General features: G+C 39.1%; 1 protein-coding gene and 1 long non-coding RNA gene across 2 annotated transcripts in view; one reads left to right on the top strand and one right to left on the bottom strand.

Annotated features, from left to right (window-relative positions):
* Positions 1-19001, top strand: part of brinp1 (bone morphogenetic protein/retinoic acid inducible neural-specific 1) — a 285384-nt gene that overhangs the window by 71457 nt on the left and 194926 nt on the right. The gene's annotated exons all lie outside the window — the stretch shown is intronic.
* On the bottom strand, positions 13038-14428 carry LOC307125081. The gene is made up of 5 exons (XR_013816330.1): positions 14039-14428; positions 13858-13912; positions 13661-13759; positions 13458-13576; positions 13038-13374 (listed from the first exon to the last, which is right to left on the bottom strand). It is a non-coding gene; the product is annotated as an uncharacterized lncRNA (long non-coding RNA).

Here is a 19001-nt window from a genome sequence, read left to right as displayed (position 1 = left end):
CTACTCATCCTAAATGGAACAATATAAAACTATGAACTTACCGTACTATACGGTAAAAACAAGCGGTTTGAAGATGTCGGGAACAATCATTCACACTCCTCTGGTGTTTTTACTGAGAATGTGGCTATTATTATTCTTTTTAATGTTACAATTACATTTAGTGTATGACTTCTAAATCACAATTTAGCAACGTTATGGTAGGTCTGTCTTAAAAATCTTAATGTTCAACATCAATTTCTCAGTAAAATTTTGATTTTTTTTACTCTTATATTGCAGGGATGTAAACTCATCAGGGGTGAAGAAGTGAGACGATTTCAATGAATGTATCTTTATAATAACACCCAGTCCGATGTTATTACACTCTAAAAATGCTGGGTTGTTTCAACCCAAATTTGGGTTGGGTTTGTCCACATTTCACCCAAATTTGGGTTGAACCAACCCAGCATGTTTTAGAGTATATAGTGTTGTGTGTTTATATCTACAAAAAGCAAAGAGTAAATCTTTGGGTCTGCACGAATCAGGTAATATGTGGGCGTGGCCTCATTTACAGATAATGAGGTGCTCACGAACGACTGACATCTCTCTCTTTTCAAACAGATTACATACACAGAGAATACTTGATTTAAAACCTGACATTTGAATGTTTCTTTAGACATATGTCTCATGTTTGTGTGACAAGTATTCACTGAGTTACAGTTCATTTTCTGAAGACTATCAGAATGGACTTCATTGAGAGAGAGAGAGAGGCGGCAAATCGCGCATCATGTTTGCTTTATTATTTTGCAAAAAGCACAACATTTATTACATTTTTTTATTGTGAGTGTTCACAAATAAAAGTAGTTAACAGTTTCAAATGATGTATGACACTTGTCTGTATGAGTATTTTGAGTCTCTTTCGCACTGATAAGGTCGCGACGGCTGACCCCTAGGGGTTAAGATATAGTCCCAGACTAAAATGCATGTTTAATTCATTTTGCGGAAAGATGATGCGTATGGACGCCTGTGAATGCGGCACCTGTGTGTTAAAAGAAGTCCTACCGAACAGTAGTCAAAGTGTGCACTGGATCACGGCTCAGATGCTAATGGACATTGCGTGTTCTTTTAGAGCACAACTGCTCTGTTCTCAGGAATACTGCCGCTTGGTGTGCAGTGACTTTAAAAATAATCTTTCAGGATAATAACATAAAAAGTCACTGCAGAGGACACATACAATAGGTCTCTATATCTTCCGTGCATTAAGGGATAAAACTGCATTCGCTCTTAAAATCTGCACTGAAGCGTGAGAGGCGGTGTGTTTTCACCTTGACGCTCCGGTTCAGCTCAGGCTTTGTGACAGTATAACCTTGCTTTGCCTAGAAATGCTGTTTGTTTTCCAATGTAAGATATTGCATATTAAAACGGCACACTCTAATTGTTATGTAATTAACACAGTGTACACAGTGTGAAAATGTCCTGCAGTGTTTGTCATCAAGAGATATTGCAAATAAGTGATGACAGAGCTATAATATGCCCTTATTATTGTAATACTGAGAGTAATGAATGCGCTCCGCGGAGCATTTAACCCTGGATTTACAGAAAAGGCTTAACTCATAGGTGTCTGAGACAGATCTGTGGCCCTGTAGATGTTTTGACAAGCTCTGACATTTGTGCTTTTTACATATTAATGGCAAACACACTGTATTCGTGTCAGGATTTGCCTTTGAATTGAATGTGCGCTCTGTGGGCGTGGCCTTATTAGCAGATAATGAGGTGCTCACGAACGACTGACATCTCTCTCTTTTCAAACAGATTACATACACAGAGAATATTTGATTTAAAACCTGACATTTGAATGTTTTTTTAGACATATGTCTCATGTTTGTGTGACAAGTATTCACTGAGTTACAGTTCATTTTCTGAAGAGTATCAGAATGGACTTCATTGAGAGAGAGAGGTGAAAAATCTTGCATCATGTTTGCTTTATTATTTAGCAAAAAGCACAACTGTTTTTTTTTTTTATTGTGAGTGTACACAAATAAAAGTAGTTAACAGTTTCAAATGATGTATAAGACTTGTCTGTATGAGTATTTTGAGTCTCTTTCACACTTATAAGGCCATGACCACCGACCCCTAGGGGTTAAGCTAGTCCCAGACCAAAATGCATGTTTGAGGTATTTTAACTGAAAGCAACTTACACTGACATATAATATATTCACATCAGTATTTTTTAAGGCGCATTTATAAAATCTACTTAAATACCCTAATTGATCTAAGGCCTAATTCTGGCTTAATCTAAGCCCTGTCTGTGAAACCAAGCCTAAAAATGTTCCTAGATCACTAGAGTTTTTGGCACAAAAATAGTGTAATATAGTGTTGAGGCACATTTTGCCCTTAATACTGTAAGTAGGGGATAATTCAAGACTAGCTGTGCTTTTTTCGTTTTGAATGCATGACATGGAGGCAAACTATCGGTTAATCTGGCGGTTATTTTTGTCGGCTCGTTAGATCAGCATTCTGCCTGCTTTGATTCCGACACTGAGATAAAGTAAGATTGCATTTATTTCAATGAATTAACTATAGCACTTGATTTAATTATCGAGTGAGAGATGAGAGATGTTCAGCATGTCTCTCTATTGACAACGAATATGTAAGTTTAATTACTTCAAAACCAGCGATGTTTCCCCCTCGTTCCTGAGAGATATAATGTAGCGATTCAGTAGCAAAGCTATTTAATTAATACAAGTCATGGGGCTTTGCTAAGTTTCTGTGCTCCTGAATGTTTCTGTGTGCGCGCTTCAATTAAATCAGTGCATTAATATAGAATAATATATAATACACTAACTGTGCGTAAACGGTTTTATTGCACACCTTCCAGCCAATCAGAATCGAGTATGACAGACCATGGAATATGCATATTTACAGCTGTGTGAACAAATGAGCCAAAAACGGAGAGTTTTGACACAAAAAACATTTTTTGTGTCCTCTCACTTGTATGTTAACACTATACAGACACTTAAAGCAGTCATTAGCATCTTTAATGACGCCTTTAAACCTGTTGCTTTCAGTGAGAAACCGGCTGAACGCCATGGGGATATATTGGGGATTTTCAGTTAAACAGCCACAATATTTTTAGTTGCATTACACTATAATGAATTATTACACTATAATGAATGATTCACGCTATGAATCAATAGTTAAGCATTAGTTAATTCATCATTTATAATGCATTAATAAGCAGTTTATAAGCACAGCTATAATGCTTTATTCTTGATTTATAAGCATATCTTTAATAATTGTATTTTCATACTTTATAATTTCTAAATTAAGTATTACATTATTTACAAACCAGTTATTTAGGAGTCGTCAGTGGTTCATAACATCATTTAGAAAGTGTAAGTAAATGACTAATAAACTAGTTAAATGTACATTTTCATTTAGACATAGTAATAGTTACTCAGTGTGTTAATAAAAGCTTTAACACTGTAATTCATGATTTATTCAGGTAGTTATAAAACATTTAGTAGTTGTCACTATTTCTGTGAGCTCATCTAAAGTGATATTTATGCCTCGTAACACTTTGACAAAATATAGTTTATTAATCCTACACTTTCTAAATGATCTTATTAACCACTGATTACTCCTAAATAACTGGTTTGTAAATAATGTAATACTTAATTTAGAAATGATAAAAAAGTATGAAAATACATATTATAGATACACTCTAAAAAATGCTGGGTTAAAAACAACCCAAGTTGGGTTGAAAATGCTTACCCAGCGATTGGGTTGTTTTAACCCAGCGATTGGGCGGTTTTAACTCAGCGATTGGGCGGTTTTAACCCAGCAATTGGGCGGTTTTAACCCAGCGATTGTGTTGTTTTAACCCAGCGATTGGGCGGTTTTAACCCAGCGATTGGGTTGTTTTAAGCAAACATTTAACCCAACCGCTGGGTTAAAACGACCCATTCACTGGGGTTAAAACAACCCAATTGCTGGGTTAGTCCATTTTCAACCCAACTTGGGTTGTTTTAAACCCAGCATTTTTTAGAGCGTATGCTTATAATTCAAGAATAAATCATGTATAGCTGTATTTATAATTGCTAATAAGCTTATTAATGTCTACTAATGCTTTATAAATGATGAATGAACTATTTACTAATGCTTATCTAATGATTCATAGCAAGTGTTACCGATATTTTTGAGTGCCTAATGCCTAAACCAATTCCCAGCAATATTAAACCTGTAACACACAGATAAAAGTACATGCATTTATTAATTTTTTTTTACAAAAACATAAAACTCTGCAGTCCTCCGTACATTCAGATTGGCTCTTGTGTGTCTTGTGATGAATTGCTAACCAGTGTTTGAGCAATAAATGCTTTTGTTGGACTGGGGAAGTTTTTGAATTATACAAATTTACAGTATGAATGGACTCTTTTTGTATTTTTGTAAGTATTTTTCGCATTGAAATGAAAACAGTCAATCTGAAGCGGAAGGCTATAGACTGATTTTAAAGCTCGGATACAGCCACAGAGAAACTCTGGCATTGGCATTTATTCTTTCCTGATGTAATGTCAGTATCAGTGACACTTACATAAATCACCCCACACTCCATGTGTTACGTGAGGATCTCACGTCTCAGGAGCTCAATGAGCATTACGGCAGTGTTTTACAGGTGAGGGACACTGGGTAAAATCTCGTCTTTCTGCCTCTGGAGACTCAAAGATGCCCTGTAGAAACAGCTTCAGTGGCTCTGCTCTAAAACAAGCAGAAACCGGCCCGAGGGTCACTGATGGTGTTCTGCATCTACAATAGCAGAATGTGTGTGAAGACCTTGATCCAATGGCAAATCCAAGATGGCAGACAAGGAGAGAGAAATGTCAATTATAGATATGTGTATAATTAACGTGCGTTATCATGTTGTTCATCGGATCAGTCACTCGTGACTTTAGTCTGTTGTAGCTCACTAGGGATTGAAACAGAGCTAGAGTTTGGAGATTTGAGTAGTTTGTGTGTACTCCGAATTATCATTGTTGTGTTCTTGAGTATCATAATAGGGGTGTGTGATATGTAATTATTGTTTGAACAATGTGCAAGCTGTCATTATTCACTCACATTGCATAAAAAAACATGCATGTTAGAATGAGCCCAAATGCAATACATGAGAGCAAAAATGACCCTGTATACGTTTTTGTTTTATATTTATATCATGTGATATAGTTCAACAATATCACACCAGCGAGAGAGCTGTTTTTTTCCAGAATATCAGCACCGTTGCAAATGTGTTTGAGCTACATTTTAGACATAATTTCGTCTGTTTTTTACATTTAACCACTGAAAATAGTTCTAATCAAAGCCACAGCAGAACCTTTGCAGTTTCCCAACAGCACTCAGCTGTTTCTTTACCCAATGAATCTGCATTTTGAGCGAATCGAGTGAGTGGATGATTCAATAACTCTTCATAAAGAGGACGGGCTCTCTCACACACACACCTGTGTGTTCTCATGTTCACGTTCAGCTCGTCGTTGTTTGAATATCAAATGCACTGGCGCATCTGCTCACCCATGGCCGTCTGGTCAACGCACGTACACTCTGATTATTACACACACAGGGACACGCAGAAGGACACGCACACACACACATACACACACACACACACACACACACACACACACACACACACACACACACACACACACACACACACACACACACACACACACACACACACACACACACACACACACACACACACACACACACACACACACACACACACACACACACACACACACACACACACACACACACACTACCCCTAAACATACACACACACACACACTACCCCTAAACCTACACACACACACACACACACACACACTACCCCAAAACCTACACACACACACACACACACACACTACCCCTACACCTACCCATCACACAAACACACTACCCCTAAACCTACACACACACACACACACACTACCCCTAAACCTACACACACACACACACACACACACGCATGACCTCTTTCCCTCTGAGTCCTCATCAGCCGTTGTTGTGTCTTCTATCAGCAGAGATGCGTCTGCTCTCGCTGTCCTATTTCACGGGTAATGTCAGGAAATCTGCCGTTTTGCATTTCCCAATCCCTGCCTCTGTCATCGGTGGCTTTAGAGCGTCTGGAGCGGATCCTGGAGGAGACAGGCGGGCGAGATGTGATCTGACGCAGCACAGCTCATGATATTACTCCTCTACCCTCCAGTCTCTTTGCATAGTAAAGCTGCGCGTGTTTGACTGACAAGCTCCTGCAAATAAAGACGCGCTCCGCTTTCTCAGAAGAGCACACTTTGATCCCTGCGCTTCCTGCGAGCGGAGGATCGCGCGATACACTTCATCTGGGTCGCGCGTTTGATACTCTAACGGAAGATTTAGGCCGTTCTGTCTTTGCTTTCATTTCCACGTCTCTGCTGTTGTCTGTGTTTGCTTTCTCTCGTCTCTTTTCCCTCCGTCCCTCCGTCTCGTCCTCTTCTGTTGTCTTTTATCTCTCCTTCACCTTGTCTCCGTGTTTTCTCTTCGCTGTATCTCTTTCCTCTCATGTCAGATGTTGTTCACTCTCTTGAGTTTTGGACCCTTAAGGCTGGGAGAGTGAGGGAGAGTGTCACACGCTGAATCTGTCTGTCTGTCTGTCTGTCTGACTGACTGTCTGACTGACTGTCTGACTGACTGTCTGACTGTCTGTCTGTCTGTCTGTCTGTCTGTCTGACTGACTGTCTGACTGACTGTCTGACTGTCTGTCTGTCTGTCTGTCTGTCTGTCTGACTGACTGACTGTCTGTCTGTCTGACTGTCTGTCTGTCTGTCTGTCTGACTGTCTGACTGACTGTCTGACTGACTGTCTGTCTGTCTGACTGTCTGACTGTCTGTCTGTCTGTCTGTCTGTCTGACTGACTGTCTGACTGTCTGTCTGTCTGTCTGTCTGCCTGTCTGTCTGTCTGTCTGTCTGTCTGACTGTCTGTCTGTCTGTCTGTACTGGAGTTGTTTGCTGAGACAGTGCTCCTCTTCTTCTTCTTCGTCTGTATTTCTGTCTGTCTGTCTTTCTGTTTTTCTGTCTGTCTGTCTGTCTGTTTTTCTGTCTGTCTGTCTGTCTGTCTGTCTGTCTGACTGTCTGTCTGTCTGTCTGTACTGGAGTTGTTTGCTGAGACAGTGCTCCTCTTCTTCTTCTTCGTCTGTATTTCTGTCTGTCTGTCTTTCTGTTTTTCTGTCTGTCTGTCTGTCTGTCTGTCTGTCTGACTGTCTGTCTGTCTGTCTGACTGTCTGTCTGTCTGTCTGTCTGTCTGTCTGACTGTCTGACTGACTGTCTGTCTGTCTGACTGTCTGTCTGACTGTCTGTCTGTCTGACTGTCTGTCTGTCTGACTGTCTGTCTGTCTGTCTGTCTGTCTGTCTGACTGTCTGTCTGTCTGTCTGTCTGACTGTCTGTCTGTCTGTCTGTCTGTCTGTCTGACTGTCTGACTGTCTGTCTGTCTGTCTGACTGTACTGGAGTTGTTTGCTGAGACAGTGCTCCTGTTCTTCTGTGCGTGACCTATTTACTGGATGCATTCTGTTATTAAAGGACAAAAATGGAGCGTTCGATGTATTTACACGTTGAGAAACTCTGGGGCTGCGTCTGCAATCGCATGCTCTCTTGAGTAAGGACTTATGTTTGTGAGTGCTGTATGTTTTTCCCTTCTCTCATGCATTTGGTGAATTCAGACATTTTCAGTTCACACTTTAAGACTGCTGGGTTTAATATTGCTGGGAATTGGCACTCAAAAATATCGGTAACACTTGCTATGAATCATTAGTTAAGCATTAGTACATAGTTCATAATTTATAAAACATTAGTATACATTAAAAAGCTTATTAGCAATTATAAATACAGCTATACATGCTTGTTTCTTGATTTATAAGCATACGCTCTAAAAATTGCTGGGTTAAAACAGCCAAATCGCTGGGTTAAAACCACCCATTCGCTGGGTTAAAACAGCCCAATCGCTGGGTTAAAACCACCCAATCGCTGGGTTAAAACAGCCCAATCGCTGGGTTAAAACCACACAATCGCTGGGTTAAAACAGCCCAATCGCTGGGTTAAAACCACACAATCGCTGGGTTAAAACAGCCCAATCGCTGGGTTAAAACCACCCATTCGCTGGGTTAAAACAGCCCAATCGCTGGGTTAAAACCACCCATTCGCTGGGTTAAAACAGCCCAATCGCTGGGTTAAAACCACCCAATCGCTGGGTTAAAACCACCCAATCGTTGGGTTAAAACAGCCCAATCGCTGGGTTAAAACCACACAATCGCTGGGTTAAAACAGCCCAATCGCTGGGTTAAAACCACACAATCGCTGGGTTAAAACAGCCCAATCGCTGGGTTAAAACAACCCAATTGATGGGTTAAAACCGCCCAATCAATAGGTTAAAACTGCCCAATCGCTGGGTTAAAACCACCCAATCGCTGGGTTAAAACAGCCCAATCGCTGGGTTAAAACCACACAATCGCTGGGTTAAAACAGCCCAATCGCTGGGTTAAAACCACACAATCGCTGGGTTAAAACAGCCCAATCGCTGGGTTAAAACAACCCAATTGATGGGTTAAAACCGCCCAATCAATAGGTTAAAACTGCCCAATCGCTGGGTTAAAACCACCCAATCGCTGGGTTAAAACAGCCCAATCGCTGGGTTAAAACCACACAATCGCTGGGTTAAAACAGCCCAATCGCTGGGTTAAAACCACACAATCGCTGGGTTAAAACAGCCCAATCGCTGGGTTAAAACAACCCAATTGATGGGTTAAAACCGCCCAATCAATAGGTTAAAACTGCCCAATCGCTGGGTTAAAACCACCCAATCACTGGGTTAAAACAACCCAATTGCTCAACCCAATTCACTAACCCTAACCTGCATCAAAAAGGCTTAAAAATGCATTGTAGTCTATGGGAATTTTGTGTTTTGTTCTATTATAGCGCCACCAAGAGGCACAATCAAAAAAAATTGATATGTGTCTTCGGAGTGAGCCCATACATGTGTGTGTCAATTTTGGTGAAAATATTTAATTTAGTTTTGGAGTTATAGACATTTATATGAAAAAACACGTACAAAAGGACTGACACCTGACTTTGATTGAATTTTACTCCCCCTTACTATCAATATTTTGACATTTGGGCTTAAGCAATTTACTATCGACCTATGTTTCCGAACTTCTGACGCTGGTTTCGTCTCGATCGGACTAGCAGTTTCGAAGATATCAGCTAACATTTTTTAATTAACGCGCTGCACAAACCATATGCCAAAACCTGGTAAGTCTGATATCGTTGGACTCTGCAAGGATTCAGGAGACAAAAAAAGTTACTCCCATGAAAATAAGCCAATCACACCCAAAGTAATAAGCGTTTGAAAATAAAATTATCCACTAGGTGGCGCTGTTTCAAAACTTCTCAGGCTCCTTCAGGGCATCGTGCTGATGACCCATACCGAGTGTCATAACAATCCATTCATGTGTTCATAAAATACAGCATTTTAGCACATAATTCAAAATGGCCGACGGCCAAAATGGCCGATATGTTAAAAATAGCTCGACTCGGCATGTCGTCCTGAATCTAACTAGACTATTTTTATGAGTCTTGGACACGCGGTTCAAAAGTTGTAAGCAAAAACAGCAATTTTTTGTATCTCCGTTGCCTCAGGTCATGGTTGTGATGACATGTACCAAGTTTGGTTTGAATACTATAAAGCGTTGTGGACATATAGCCTTGAGTGTATTTTCGCAACCACTATGTAAATTTGTTTGCGAGTTTATCAAAAACTATTTGACGAATCATCTTGATTTCCATACATTTTTGTCAACATTGTCTTAAGATGATCTGGTTAAATTTTTGTGAAAATCAGAGCAACGGCCTTGGAGGAGTTTGAAAAAGTAGGTTTTTCGGATAATTCAAAATGGCGGAATTTAGCTTCTAGCCATTTGGGTTTAAAAGTTATTAGCATAAACATGAGTGAAACTTTGGACAGGTGGTGGCGCTAGAGGGATTGTTTTAGAGACTCCAAAATTGGTGTGGTTAATGTTGGGCCAGTACTCTCTCTGTGTGCCAAATTTCATAACTTTCCCGCAAACGGTTCTATGGGCTGCCATAGACTTCAATGGCAGAATAATAATAAGAAATCTAACGGTTTCAATCGACATTAACGCTTGTCCAGGACAAGTGGATTTTCTGAAGGGGCAAGTGAAAGAGAATTTTACTTTCCCGACCGGACAAGCTGATTAAAAAGTCAAAAAATAACTACGGAATCACCAATATGCAACAATAATTCTGCATTCATTAGCGTAAGTGGCGATCGATAGTGGATAATAATAATGTATAATGAACTGACGGTAACAAGGTTGCGCTGTTGACGCTCGCGGAGAAATCACGACAAATGAGCGCCACTCATGCACAGAAACTCACACGGTTAACATTACAAATTGTGGAGTTTTTATATTTATAACATATGATATCCTACAGTTAAGCAACATCACACAACTAAGAGTGCTGTTTTTATGAATACCATCACGACACAAAACTGATTTCATATGACAGTTCCATAAACAATTCATTAACATTAAGTCACTTACATTTTAGATGCAATATTGAGTGTTTTTCTTCGATTTCAGCAGCGAAAATAGTTCCAAACAAAGATCACAGCAGAACCATAACGCTTCTCACAGCAACAGTGTGTGTTACTGAATGAATCATCCGTTTGAATGAATCGTTTAAATGAATCGACTCAATGACTCACTCATTAAGACGGTCACCTGCTGCCACCTACTGGTGGTTTAGTTTATTTTTATATTTTTATATTTGTATATTCAAACATATTTAAAACAATCTCATTACATTACAGTACTTTTTTTGTGTGTGTAAATTATTTAATTTGATTGGTAACAGTGTCTTATTCTAATTTAATTTCTAAAAAAAATTAATAAGTAAATAAAATGACAGCTGAAGCACAGTCTATATTTAACCCTTTAAGACCTAAGGGTATTTTTACAATTAATTTTCCGCCTGGTGTTATTTACTAAAAAAGCTTGTAAAACATCAACCCTGTTGTGCACAGACAATTGACACACCTCTTTTTTTTCAAGACAAGTTGCTCTGTCAGTATATTTGTGTTGCATTGATGTCACCTAAATGTAAAATAAGTTATGGGACCATAAAGACAAATGAAAACATAAAACGGAAATTGAATCACTCAAATATTTATTGAAAACACACACAAATAAATAAAAGCTAAGCATATTTCCTCTGGAAAACAGTTTGTCCAAGTCTTTAGAGTCCTGGAACTCAGGAATAAACATGATAACTTATACAGAACCAAAACTATTTACATTTTTCCAAAAAAAGTCCAGGCGCTTTTGGCCTCTTTGGATTTTGGATATTTACTGGTGCCAAGCCTCAAAACAGTTCCTATCAGGAACTTCTCCTCAAACTTTCTCCTCAAACTTTTTCCTCAAACTTTCTCCACAAAACTACTAAAAACTGCAGCGCGTCTCTCTCTCTCTATCTCCTCAACACTAGCCGTGCGTCTCTCTCTCTTCACAATAACAGCGCTGTGGTTCATGCGTAATGACGCACACCAACGTGGATGACGGATCAGCCTGTCATTGGTCAAACCCTCATCCAAAATGGCAGCTAGCATCGCGCTAGCGGCAAAATTATGGACATCAAGTGGATATATCTTGGATGTAAGCGTTTTGATTTATTGCTGAACAACTCCAAAAAGATGCACATGTTCCAGGCTGGATAGAAAACCTTCTGTAAAGGCTACAAAGACACAAAAGACACCCCCGTGATGGCTGGCTTGTTAGCTTTCTGCTGGAAAAAACGGTAAGAAAATCGATAAAAGTTTCATGAAATAATATAGATATTTATCGGAGGTGCCGTGTGACGTCGTGGGCGATGCCGTCGGGCTCTGAGGGTTAATAAGATTATGGAAAAAATGCCCTTTATAAAAGGTAAAAATATCACAAATATGCAGATTTAAATATGTCAAAGCTGATTGAACACTGATGAGAATATTGCTTCAGAATAAATTATATTTACAAAAAAATTTATCGGCCGATTTTTTAAATCAATTTACAACCATCGGCATATCGGCTATAGCATGAAAAAAAGGCTGATATAGCAAACCGATGTTTTATTAATGAACTGTGTGAAGGCACTGAGCTGTGTAACGTATAGCTGTGTATATTCCTGCTGCGCTGCGTCTGCGTTTTAATGTTCATCAAACAAAATAATAAATCGCTCACTACTCTTGACTAAACTTCCATCAGGATTCATTTCCACGATGCGCAGGCAGAATCCAGTCATAAAAACCGAATTTACTGCATATTTGTTTTGATGAATAAATAAAATGTTGGTCAGTCACTTAAATCAAATCACGATACATACTAGTGTATGTGAATAGTAAGCCGCAAACACTGCATGAAAAGTGGGATTTTCGACCCCATAAACGCCTGTATACTCCCGGAAATCTCCCTAATTTTCGGCAGTTTTCGACAATTTAGAGGCAGCGAACGTCGCGTTCGTCTGTGCCACAAATTGTCGTAAACGAACCATGACGTAGGTGGAGAGCCCCCCGCTGAGACTGCGCGGAAGGTGGAGAGCCCCCGCTGAGAGACCGCGCAGAGGTGCGACGCCTCTAATTTGCATATGAATAGCAGCGAAACCAGAGAGTCAACGGCCAGACTTGAATTTACTCACTCAGTATTGGCTGAGGCCACAACTTTTAAACAAGAATAAACCCTCGTGATTGGTTGGCAGATCACTGCAAACCAATCATGATTGGCCCCCCTGGCTCATTATAAATGTAAACCCCAATAATAATAATAATATAAAATAAATATATAATTTATGTTATAATAATTTATGTTTTATATTAGTGCTATGAAGTACACTATTCATACCATCAAAGAATATATGGGACAATTATACGGACCGTGCCGTTTATTCAATGAAAGAGCTTAATATTTAAACACACACAGCTGTTCATTCAAAGAAAGAGCTTTATTGTCAAACACAAATAGTACAGTGCAGCAGTATTTTATGTTGTCCTCCAAAAACGTCAAAAAGAAGCGCCCAACACATTAGGGGAACACAGGCGTATATGGTGAGTCGCCCTGTACTTCGGTGTGGCCTCTAATCTGGATTGCAAAGTGTTACAAAATTCGGTGAGCTCCGGGCTGCGAGAGGGCGGTGGCCGCACAATCCATCCAGACACACCGTCAACAACGCCGTCTTCCTCATCAGACATGAGATCAATGGTCGCGGACTTCCAAATGTCCACCTCATCCGGAGCCAGCACACTTCGTCTTGCTTCCAGCAACTGTAATACAATCCATAAAGACAATAAGCAACCTGAAAAATACTCACATTGACAAAAAACGGTTCTAATATAATATATCTTACCCTTTTTCTTCTTGATCGACTCCGAGCTAAACTCTTCGCAGTTTCCGCCTGCGATGTAAGTTCAGGTTGTTTGTATCTGAAGCTGCGGCGTGTCGATTCATAATACGTCTTACAGGCAGCTGGAAAACAATTACATGAGACTGGTATTAATAAAAACAGTCACGGTAAAATTAAACAAGGAATGAGAAAAACATTAGTCATACTTACACACAATGTCCTCATGTTCAGCGGTTAAATCTGGACTCGCGGAAATCGCTCCAAGCAGATAAGAGCTCACGGCTTCGTTATGAGGCGGGGATAGGCTGTGTAAACAAAATGTGCAGTTATAAGCTCGGATCTCGCATCCATTTCCTTATACAGCTGAATAAAAGCATATTCTTTCAATCGTAACGTTACATACCCATGCTCTGGCGCCTAAAGTTTGCCTCAGAGTTGTGAAGACGCCGGACAGCCTCCTGAAAAATACAAGACAAAAGACGCTTATATATAAAAACGCAAACTGGTTCTGCAAACGTTACTTTTAGCGTGGGGTACTTTAAAAATAATATTACGCTTAACGTTATACATAAAAATATTCTTACCGCAATCTTGGGATTGTGCACTCGTATTCTCTTCTTGGAGTTATTTTCTTCCACAGCACAGCTGTTTTTCGACTCAAAAGCAGCCCACTTATCCTCCATGGACAGCAACCTGGAGTTTATTACATCAAACTTCTCATTCAGTTGTTCGTAAGTAGAGTAAGCTGACGAGACAGGCCACTCATAGTATTCAGCAGTTTCTTCTCATCGGTCAGCGGACAGGCTGAAAGGGGTTGGTCGCGTCCATTCAGAGGAGTTGAAGGAGAGCTGAAGGCGAGGCGGCGTCCTGTCATGTTGATCACGCAAAGCAGCAAAAACACAGAAAATGTAAAAAAAAGAGTCCAAAACACGTCTGTTTAAAACACGTCTTGTACGCATCATGGCCTTGAACTCGCACGTGATTGGACGAGGGCGAGAAGCTCGTCGGGCTCCTCCAATCACATGCGAGGTCATTGTTATGAGGAATATCTCGCGAGACGTGCGCGCATACAAATGAGCAAGCGGTGTGCATAAACTCTGTGATATCAACACGGTGTGACACACACACACAACTTTATTCACTTTCACATAATAATGTTTTTGTAATTTGGTGTTTAGTTTGTTGTATAGTTACTGTTCTGTCTCTGTTTTGTTTCCAGGAACATCTGATGAGTGCTATAATAAAATGACTTCATTATATTTAAAATATGTTTTGATATACATTTTATTTATATTATTAATATTTTATTTACCCATAAACGTGTCTTTAGGAAGCCATAAGTTATAGAGACAAGAATAACTTTTGCCATTTAAATGCCACATTAATTTACTGAGGACCCATACAGCCAATGATCATGTGTGAAAACACTTATACATAAATTGATCACTTAGAAATCAAAACTAAGGTTTGAGAAAGAAAGAATATGCATACAACAAAATATATTGTTTCATAGCAGCTTCAGTAACAAGTTCAAAACAAATTCTGCTGTAAACCGGCTCTAACAAGCCAATATAGTGTCAATATTCAGCTCAAGTGACTTCAGTGTTGATTCAGTTCAACAGAAAATTCCTCAGTTGTGCATATTTGTGTGTAGTTAGATATATGCAAAAACAACATGTTTGGAAGAGTTAAAATAGTTTTGCACAAAGTGTTGCTTTTGCAAGCGATGTCTGATGTTTTGCATGTTGTGTGTTTTGTGTGTAGAGTTACAAGAAATGGAGCCATATTTTCAGAAATTGTGTGTAAGCAATTAGATAAAACTGTAAATGAATCCAGTTTATTTTAGTTCAGGACTCATAGTCCAGGTGTTATGCTGCCTTCACGTGCTATCGGAAATTTCCTAATTCCCACTTTAGAAGTCGTGATTACGAGCTTGTTGCATTCAAGTGCTTTGTTGTCGGAGTGAACAGGAATCATGATGGACACCAGGTTATTCTTGCCTTATTGGGAAAATCTTATTAAAACCATCATCATTTGTAGTCTCCCATGCACCGACAACCATAAACATTCCACATAGTCCGCTTTCTGCTGATTCTGTAATTTCAGTCAAATGCAGGCTATTTTCGCTGTGTACCAAACATACAATACACTTCATATGATTACTCTTACATGTAAATATGTACTACGTTAATGTCAAGACAAGACGACCAAGCTGTTTTGGAAAAAAAACAATAAAACCACACCTGCCACAGCAGTCTAGTTCTCCCCGCCACCATGTTTAAAGCTTATGACACACCCATCTCAGGATTTGGGGTATCAAAATTATTTCCGAACTTCCCAGTGGTAAACACGACATCAGAGGGTGTTCATGTGCAATTTTTACCTAGTAAACTCGTATTTACGATAATTCCGATAGCACATGAAGGCAGCATTAGTAATCTGTGCTTAATCTTTGTTCCAGGCAACAATTTTTTAACTCGCGATTTACTAGATTAGGCCTACTCTTGGCATAATTTAAACCCTGTCCAGGAAACCACCTCTTGAAAATCTGCATTGATAATTCATAAAATGTGGTGTGAGCTCAATTTAAATGACAATTACAGAAAAACACACAAACTTGTACTTTTCACATTTATGATTAATAGCCATTTAAAAAAATATTCACAGTGCAGGGTGGAAAAATTAATTTTGGTATGTAAACTGTATGCTTTACTTGATTTATTTGTGTGCTTTGGTTCATTGTCTTGTTGCATCACATAACCTCTCTAAAGGTTGAAGACATGAACTGCTGTCCTGTATTTTTTATTTTTTTTTATACATAACATTGGTTATTGCTAATGACATACAGAGTAATTAATCTACACTGTGAGCCCGGACAAGTTGAATCTACTTAAAAAAATGGAGCAAACTGGTTGCCCTAAAAATTTAGTAATGTGAACTAAAACGAGTACATTTAACTTAAATTTAAGTTAACATTTTAACTTAAACTTTAAACTTGTTTTAGTTAAAAAAATTCAGAACCTAGATAAAACTCCCCCTGCTGCTACTCTGATTTGCATTTGTGTAGCTCACATCATCTTCATTTACATGATAAAGCCTCCCCTAGAATGAAGGGGAGGGGGGGTCATGGGGGGACAACTGCCAAGCAAGGCCCACGTCAATTTCCAACAATTTACGGCAGTTTTCGGTGTTGCCTGCAAATTGCCGTGCACAGTCGTAAACCTGAAGTTCCACGGCAATCTACAGTGCCACATACTGACGAAAATCCCACTTTTCATGCAGTGAAAAAGTCTGTTTAAATATGAATCCTGCATGTTTCTCTGTCTCTGTGAATGAATGGAGCAGACGCGGTTTAATTTGCCTCTCTCACACACACACACACACACACACACACACACACTGAAACTCGCGGTGTTTTTCAGCCTCTGGCACATCAATATGAAGACATGAATGCATCTCCAGTCACTTCATGAGGATTTTACCGTTTAATTCGATAAAAATCTATCGTCATATCATAAACACACACAGGAACTCGAAGCACACGGCAACCCGTCAAAATAAAAGTTCAGTTTAACAGTAATTGTGACTGGATTAATGTTGTACAGAAGAGCTACGTCTCAATGTATGCATTTAATTTATACAGTGAGGAATATGCAGTGTTAAACCTACTTAAAAAGCACTGTTTATTTCATATTTTCTATTGTATTTATATATTTATGTTGGCATGCTGAATGTTAAAAGGATCCAGTCTATGTTCATTAGAAAGGATTTGATAATGCAGTAATAAACTAGCTAGTAGGCTATACGTTAATGTAATGTTTTTTTGTTTGTTTTTTTACTTTTCTGATTTAAAGCATGATCAAAATACTCTATTTTAATGACAAAATTTCAAATAAAAGGGCAAGTTACAAATATCGGCATCAGCCCCAATAAATCATATCGGTGCATCCCTATTAGTAAAGTTGATTTATTTTACAGTACGTGTACTCACAGTGTACTTACCCAAGAAAGTACTGGAGATATACAGTAACTACATGAGTTAGGTGAGGTTTAGGGGGAGGTTCAGGGTTAGGACTGAGTTATTACCCAGTTATTGCAATTACTCTAATAAGTACATAGTATGTACATGCAGAACAGGACTTTTTACACACACACACACACACACACACACACACACACACACACACACACACACACACACACACACACACACACACACACACACACACACACACACACACACACACACACACACACACACACACACACACACACACACACACAATTATTTTCAACTGAAGTAATTTTTTTGTGAACTTTCCATTACACTGTGCATCGTTTACAAAATAAAATGCTCCGAACAAACATACTGTATAATCCTCTGACGTGATCCGGGATGCCATTCAAATGAACTAGCCTTTAAGCGTCTGAACGCTAGTGGGCGGGGCCTTACGGTGCAATGATGTGTTACTATTGGTCGATGTCTGGCTTTGAAGGTGGGCATATGGAAATGTTTTTGCCCGTGTGACATCACAAATCCCACAATATCAAAACAAGCCGTTTTTGGAGTTCGACAGCTGTGATGGATTGCCCATTGTTGCCACAGGTTTTCTACACTCTAAAAAATTCTGGGTTAAAAACAACCCAATTTGGGTTATTTGGCAAACCAGTGCTGGGTCAAAATTGGACAAACTCATTGTTGGGTTGTTTTTACCCAGCTGGATGGGTTAAATGTTTGACCCAACATGTCAGCCGTTATTGATTAGAAATTACTATATTGCTGGCTTAATATGAACCCAAAAAACAAATGGAAATGGGTTGTTTTAACCCAGCAATTGGGTTGTTTTAACCCAGTGAATGGGTCATTTAATGGGTTAAATGTTTGCTTAAAACAACCCAGTCGATGGGTTAAAACAACCCAATTGCTGGGTTAGTTCATTTTCAACCCAACTTGGGTTGTTTTTAACCCAGCATTTTTTAGAGTGTAATAATTAAAAGGTGAACATTTATTAATAAGCAAGCACACCCAGGAATGCACAATGGACACTCTAAAAAGATGCTGGGTTATTTTAACCCACATTTGGGTAAAATATGGACAAACCCAGCCATTGGGTTACATTTTGAAATAACATTTTAACAGTCCACATTTGACCCACATTTGGGTAAAAACAACCCAGATTTTTTTAAAGTGTGTGTTGCATTGCATTAAATAAAATGATTTACAGCACATTAAAGACGATGTATACACTCTAAAAAAATGCTGGGTTAAAAACAAACCAAGTTGGGTTGAAAATGGAGTAACCCAGCAATTGGGTTGTTTTAACCCAGCGATTGGTTGTTTTAAGCAAACATTTAACCCAACCGCTGGGTTAAAACGACCCATTCACTGGGTTAAAACAACCCAATTGCTGGGTTACTCCATTTTCAACCCAACTTGGTTTGTTTTTAACCCAGCATTTTTTAGAGTGTAATAATCAAAAGGTGAGCATTTATTAATAAGCAAGCACACCCAGGAATGCACAATGGACACTCTCAAACAAAAAAGCT

This window comes from Gobio gobio, assembly GCF_949357685.1.
Source record: "Gobio gobio genome assembly, chromosome: 4".
Lineage (NCBI taxonomy): Eukaryota > Metazoa > Chordata > Actinopteri > Cypriniformes > Gobionidae > Gobio > Gobio gobio.
Note: the sequence above shows the minus strand (reverse complement) of the source record. Positions and strands in the feature narration are given on the sequence as shown.